Below are 7,518 nucleotides of genomic sequence, written 5' to 3' on the forward strand. Positions count from 1 at the left end.
GAAGTTTGTAAGTTTAACTAAACTTAGTTATTTTTACCGTTTACCCTTTCGTTCTTTACTTCGTTTGTCTGCACCTATAAATACGGGCTCGACCCTTCAGCACTAAACAACTTTGAACTTTTGAATCCTAAGTTCAATACTCATACTCTCACACGCATACTCTCAATCACAATACTCTTTCAATTCTCTGCTCTCTTCTGAGACTTTTGTACTGCTTTGCTTGCAACTTGGCTTTTAAAGACTGTTGTTTTACTTATTTGTTGTCCCTGAAACTAGTATGTCTCGATTTTGATTTCAGCTTCTTCCCTATGTGTTTATTTTACAGTCACTACACTCTTGCCTACTTTGCTGCTCATGTTCTGAGTTAAAGTTCATGGCCTGGCAGTATCCAAATTACTGCCCAGGTCCGAACCTGACCTTCAATGGGTCCTAACTCCCAAATCTAGCTAACAGGCTGGTCAGGGATGTTCCAGCATTCCTAATTGTTGGGCATGACCACTAGCCTGTCATGGCCTTCCCTAACTCCCCCTCTACTGCACTTACACTTACTCTTAGACTCTAAGTTCTGCCCCCTTCCTATGAGCCTTGCCTTGGGGACCTTGAGTTCCCTCTGAACTTGGACATTTGAGGGCTGGCTCTTCCACACTGCACTATAATCTGATCCTGCAATGTATTTGGGTGTAAGTACTGCTTGGAGTTCATGAAGCTCCTTGGAACTTTGACACACCCAAAGATGAGAAAGGCTTTGGAAATTTGATCTTTGGAAGTTGGTTTATTTCATGTTTCAGACTAGGAGTCTAAATTAGGCTCTCCTTGGTTGGAATTTTTTTTTTGATGTAATTTTCTTTACTTTTTTCTGGATTCATTCAAGTTGTAATAATCTTGTAATAACTTATGGGGTGTATAGTAAAAATGGGAGAGGGTCACTCATGTTATGCATATGGGGTAGATATCATGTTTTAGGACTTTACTTCTGCAATCACAACCTTTTCGTTTATGTATCTGCCTATACAGATCCTGCCTATAAGTTGTTTCATTACTGCATATAGAGATCCTGCCTATAATTTGTTTCATTACTGCATATAAAAATCCTGCTTGTAAGTTATGCATTTCGTTAGAAATCATGTATATAAGTTTTTGCATTCCTACATTAGAGACCATGTCTATAAGTTTTAGAGATATGCCTATAAGTGTCTGCATTTCCGCATATAGAAGTCATGCCTATAAGTTTTTGCACTTCTGCATATGCATATGTCACTAGGCAAACAATCTATGGGTTAAAGAATAGTCAATCGCATCCTAGATACCATGCTTATAGGATTCCTGCACTTATGTAACCGTTTTAAAAATCAGTAACGCTTAGAATTCATGCCTATAGGAGCAATCGTTTAAATCTGATTCATCCGCGAGTCTAAAATTAGTAATGATGTCGTTTAGTATCTGCAGAATTGGTTTATTTCTAAAATCAGTAATCCTTCCTTAAAATCAGTATGCTCTACCTTGTTAGATATCATGCCTATAGGTCTCACCTAGGCAAACCATTAGGTAACTAATCAACTATACCAGTCTTTAATAATTACAACCAGCAGCAGGCCTAATTTGGACTTCTTATTTGAAAAAATGTGATAAATCAGCCACCCCTTTGACGTTTAAGTTTAATTAAGGACCTAACCAGTACCTGTAAGTCATGCTAAACAATTCATTGCTTTGAATGAGGAGGCCTATTTGATCCTTTAACTATTATGTGTTTCCCCTTTTACTGCTTTTATGTTTTTTGTTTGTCGCACTAGACTTTTGTCCTTTTGAAACTCTGAAAAGCCAATCTCCCTTCCCTTTAGGATTAGTAGTCCCAACTGCCTCCGGGACTGATAGGATTGGGGCAGGTAATAGAATGCAATAAGTAACGAGACCATTCCGCGATTTAATACCTTAACGGGGTGGGTTAGGGTAGACATGGATATGATGACCACGCGATAGCACCACGTGTATAAATGGTTACCGGGTGTTGTGTGGGGTGATCCATGTTATGTATAAACCTAGGACCCCCTTCCTCTTTATTTTTTTACTTTCTTTTCTTTCCAGAATTTTTTTTTAGAGAAGCTGTTAATTTTTCAGTTCTCTAAACTTCTTCTTTTACTTCAATCACTAAAAAATCTCTTTTAATTATTTTTCCAGCACTGTTTCTTCTCCAAACCTCCGCCTCTTTTATTCCCTTTGTTTTATTATTTGTACCAATTATTTGACCCCCCTTTTCCTGCACTTGTATATCCCTTAAATAATTATGAAATCGCCTATCTCCGAACTTCAGCATGTTTATTTAACTTTTATATTTCCCTTTTTTGCAATTGTTATGTGAAAGCTGTCTTGTATGTTTACTTGTTGTTTATATTTAAAGTCACAATTATAGCATGGCCGGGAACCACACTAGTGGATCTTGGCGGGTGCCTAACACCTTCCCCCCGAGATAATTTCAAGCCCTTACCCATTCTCTGGGTTTTTTTTTTATTCTTAGTGTCCTAATGCACTCAATCATTAGGTGGAGACTCTTCTAAATTGCAAACCCGATTCCCAAAAGGAAAAGAGTTGTCCGCCCAATTGTCATAAACCCGATTTCGCGAGAAAAAGGGGGCATCGACAGCATGGCGACTCTGCTGGGGATTTCTTTAAGGCTTTTACCATTTTCATGCTATTTGTGACTTTATGCTTCTTTATATGCGTTTAAATATTTATTCCTTCCTCCACTAGGAAACTTACTTGGCTCTTCAATTCTTTTTTTTATTGTTTTCCTTTACCGCTTTCTTTCAATAATGTTGTAAATTATGAGAAACTGTTGTAATTATTATTTTATGAACGTGAAAGTACATGACAACTTGTTAGTTATTGTAATTGCATTATTCAACATCATATTCCACTCGTGCGAAACAAAATACCATAGCAACGCTTATAATGAGTGGTTGCACCCTTCCAATATTGTCACCCCCTAAATCCGACAAAGGCATATTTGCAGTAAAACCAGTCGATCAACGGTGCAGTCGACGGTTCCGCGCCTTTCCCTCTTGATTTGTCCGCTCAAGGGTACCAGTCTAATACCCATTGAAACCATTTCTCTTTAAATTATGCATCCATCATGGTCAAACTTAGCCGAGTCAGTTATGTTGTCCGCATAATGACTCTTTAAGATAGCCTCGTCCAAAGTCCACTGGGTTTCCTTGAAACCCAAACAGACACTACCACGTTCTGTGCATTCATTTGGAGAACTAAATGCTTGTTATGCCAATTATTGATATTAAAATAGTCGAGTCTGGTGGGGGAAAAGGGCCTAATCTTTTGTTTTGCAGAAAATGAGGCACGAAGTCCCCAGATTCGGTATGGTCACCAACATCCATCCCAAATTGCTGAACTGGTGGGGAGATCTTCATTCCAGCGATCAAGCTCTTGTCAGGAAGTATCTAGGAAACCTACCTTCTCTCCTAGACATTCAACCTAACAACAAAATCATAGAAGCTGCAACTCTGTTTCGGGGCAGTGATAGATCGGTGTTTCGCTTCGGGAACATAGAAATGACACCTTTACTCGAGAAAATAGGAGGACTAGATGGGATACCATGGGAAATTCCGGGTTTGCTAATGCCGGAAAATCGTAAGGGTAGGGGTTTTCTTAAAATGATGGGTCTAAAGAAGAATCCCGACTTGACTTGTTTGAAGGAGTCATACATTCCCTTTGACCATTTGTATGAAAGGTACGGTCACAGCAAATCATACCGTACTTATCCGGACGAATTCGCCCTAACCTCATAAGGGCACATCCACCGAAGGGTCTTTGTATTTATTTTCTATTTCTTGGGGATGATAGTGTTTCCAACGAAGAAAGCAAGAATCCATACCAGACTAGCCATGGTCACCAAAACTTTGTTGGAAGGAATTAACGGACAGCCATTCAGCCTTGTGCCAATGATAGTTGCAGAAATATACCGCGCCCTGGAAAGATGCCAACAGGGAGCCAAACAATTCGAGGGTTGTAATTTGCTACTCCAACTATGGCTCTTGGAACACCTCCAAAAGGGTGAGTACCGGCAGGAAATCCATCATAGAGACTGGGACGATCATATCGCCTTCCATCATCCAAAGCGAATGAATTATATGCCCAACATGTTCGCCTAACCAGAGAATGCTAAAGAATGGGTCGAACTCTTCGACAATCTTACTGAGGATCGAGTGCAATGGATGTTCGAGTGGTTCCCTACTGAAGAATTCATCATCCAATCTAGGGATGCGCCATTTCTGATACTGATCGGTTTGAGAGGAACCTACCCATATGCCCCTATCTGGGTTATGAGACAGGCAGGTAGGAAGCAGGTTATACCAAGGGTCGACCAGATGAGTCACTTCCGGGCTGACTTCCAGGATGACGACAGTCCATACAGGTGCCAGGCTCAGCATATGTGGCATTGCAAAATTGTCTTAGGAAAAGACACCATCGAACCAGATCGCTACCATGCTGGTTGTACCCGACATTATTTAGGCTGGCTGGAAGACAATCACAATGACTTGGGTCAGCCCGGGTTTGTTCGAGGTCACAGGATCATCGATGAAAAGGCTGAAGCACAGGTGAAGTACAACCAACTGCGCAAGAGGATGCGGGAATGTGAAAAAGAGCACCGTGAAATACAAGAAGCCAATCAAAAGCTAATCGGAGAATGGAAGGATATGGCTGTCAGCGCCAACAAACAACTGATCTGTTTGGAACGGGGCATAGTGGAGCTGGAAAAGAAGTTTCTGAAGAGGGTTGAAGATTGACGGGTTGCTGAAGGAAATAAAGGCGGACATCTGGCTAGGGCCTACTTGCTGCTAGGACTGCGCGAGCTGGGAGAACTGTACGAGGGAGCCAACACCGCCGAATCTGGGGAAGGTCCTTCTGGGACCAAATAGATAGGAGTTTATCTTTTCCTTTGGAAAATGTAATAAGGCCTATGGCCACTAGTGACATTTTTATTTCATGTTATTTAGTGTCTTTTTGGGATTCGTCTTATTTCTCTTATCAATAAAATGAGGCATTTAGCATTCTAAGTTCCCCAAATTTACTTGTCGCTAGGCCTACCTCGGGCACAACGAGGTCCCCCCCAAAATTAGGACACGTTTTGTATTCCCCGCACTACGTGTTTAAATATTGCAACATCTTTTCAAATAATCCTTACTAATTTGTTACCTTTTTGTTTTTACTTTTGTTTATTCCCCTCCCCAAAGTTTAGTTCGTTAACTCTGGCAACATCAGCATATTTTACAAGATCTAGGGGCCCTCCACCTACTCCTCCTCCTAGTCCCGTCCGAAACAGGAACAAGGGAAAAATGGAAGATTTGAGCAACATCAGAAAGGAAAACGCAGTTGAACGGGTAGAAATCACTCACGGTACTCATGTCTCCAAAGAAAGTGCATCCCAACTCGAGCAGAAATTGCTGAAATTTTAGGAGAAACTTGATCAAGTCCGGAATTTGGCAAGCTTGTCGTTTTCCCTCACCACCCCAGATGTCAACTTTCCTAACACTCAAAACCCCACACCTCCACAAAACATCCTGAAACCACAAAACCATCCCGTTCCCCTTCACCACTGCAACACTTGCCACACTTCCAACAACACCCCACTGCTCATCCCTGAACTGCTGAACTCCACAAATGATCATCCCCACACTCACCACAACACCCCCACCTATGTGGAATCTATGCCGCACCCTACTCAACCCATCTCAAGCATACCCGAGTCCAATGATAAAGACTCGATCATCAGAAATTTGGCTGAAGAACATAAGAAGCTGACCACCAGGATCCAAGGCGTTGAAGGTAGTAAAGGAATTGAGGGGCTAAACTACGAAGATTTATGCATACAGCCCGATGTCGAACTGCCCGAGGGGTACAAACCTCCCAAGTTTGAGATGTTTGATGGTACAGGGGATCCTAGGGTTCACTTGAGGACATACTTCGATAAGTTGGTCGGAGTGGGAAAAAATGAGAGGATCCGCATGAAGCTTTTCATGAGGAGCCTGAACGGAGATGCTCTGTATTGGTACATTAGCCAAGACCCAAAGAAGTGGTAAAACTGGGTTAGTATGGCATCCAACTTCATGGATAGATTCAGGTTCAATACAGAGAATGCACCAGATGTGTTTTACATTCAAATTTCGAAGAAGAAACCCACAGAAACTTTCCGCGAGTATGCCACTCGTTGGAGATCAGAGGCTGCCAAGGTTCGACCTGCTTTAGGGGAAGAACAGCTGAACATGTTTTTCGTCCGGGCTCAGGATCCGCTACTATGAAAGACTGATGCTGATCGAGAACCATAAGTTTTCTGACATCATCAGGCTGGGAGAAAGGGTTGAAGAAGGCATCAAAAGTAGTATGGTCACTAACTTTGAAGCTTAACAAGCCACCAACAAGGCTCTGCAGTCCGGTGGTACATCCAACAAGAGGGACGTAAATGCCGTAATAGTTGCACAGAGAACCAAATCACCAGTCAGATACCAAACCTACCCGATATCTCCACTTACATATCAACCTACGCCAAATTTCCAGACACCCGCACCTTCCTACCAAGCTCCACCACCTACCTATCGATCACCTCCACCTCCCACATACCAACCTACTTCACCCAGATATTCCCAACCCGCACAAGTCTACCAAGCCTACAATACTCAACCATATCACTACCAATCACCTCCCACTCGCCAAAACTTTCCTAGACCCCGACCAAATTTGACCGCAGACCTCCCAAACAATACACCACCATTGCCGAGCCAATCGACCAAGTGTAAGAAAGACTCAAAGCTGCTGGTTATGTCACCCCTATCCCTGCCATAACCCCTGAAAACCCTTCCCAATGGATTAACCCAAACAAAACCTGTGCATACCATTCTGGCATGAGGGGACATACTATTGATGAATGCCGCTCACTGAAGGACAAAATTCGGGCTTTGATAGACAATAAAATGATCGTGGCAAAGGAGCCTGCTCCGAACGTCCGCAACAACCCTCTACCAAACCACAAGGGGGATGGTGTTCATATGATTGAAATAGAAGATGATTGGGACCACAAAGGATCAATCAGTTTGATCACGGAAGGTAACGATCCAAAGAAACCAACAGTCACTCTTTGTTGCACCTCCTTAAAACAAAAAATTGACCTTATATCCTTAGATGCCCCCTTATTAGATAGTGAAATTAAAAGGGCTTTATTTCTTTCAAACCCTTAAAGCCCCGGACCGGATGGCCTACATCCTTTTTTCTTCCAAAAATATTGGAAAATTGTAGGTCAATCGGTAACAAAGCTTTGTCACAGCATTTTTAATATTCAAACTGTCCCAAGTGAGATCAACAGGACCTACCTATGCCTTATTCCTAAAAATTCCTAATGCCGAAAATGTTAAAAATATTCGATCAATTGGTCTTTGTAACACTGTCTATAAAATTATTACAAAAATCCTTTCCAATAGACTAAAGCCCTACCTACGATCTCTAACTAAGCCCCTT

Source organism: Nicotiana attenuata, unplaced genomic scaffold, assembly GCF_001879085.1.
Source record: "Nicotiana attenuata strain UT unplaced genomic scaffold, NIATTr2, whole genome shotgun sequence".
Classification (NCBI taxonomy): domain Eukaryota; kingdom Viridiplantae; phylum Streptophyta; class Magnoliopsida; order Solanales; family Solanaceae; genus Nicotiana; species Nicotiana attenuata.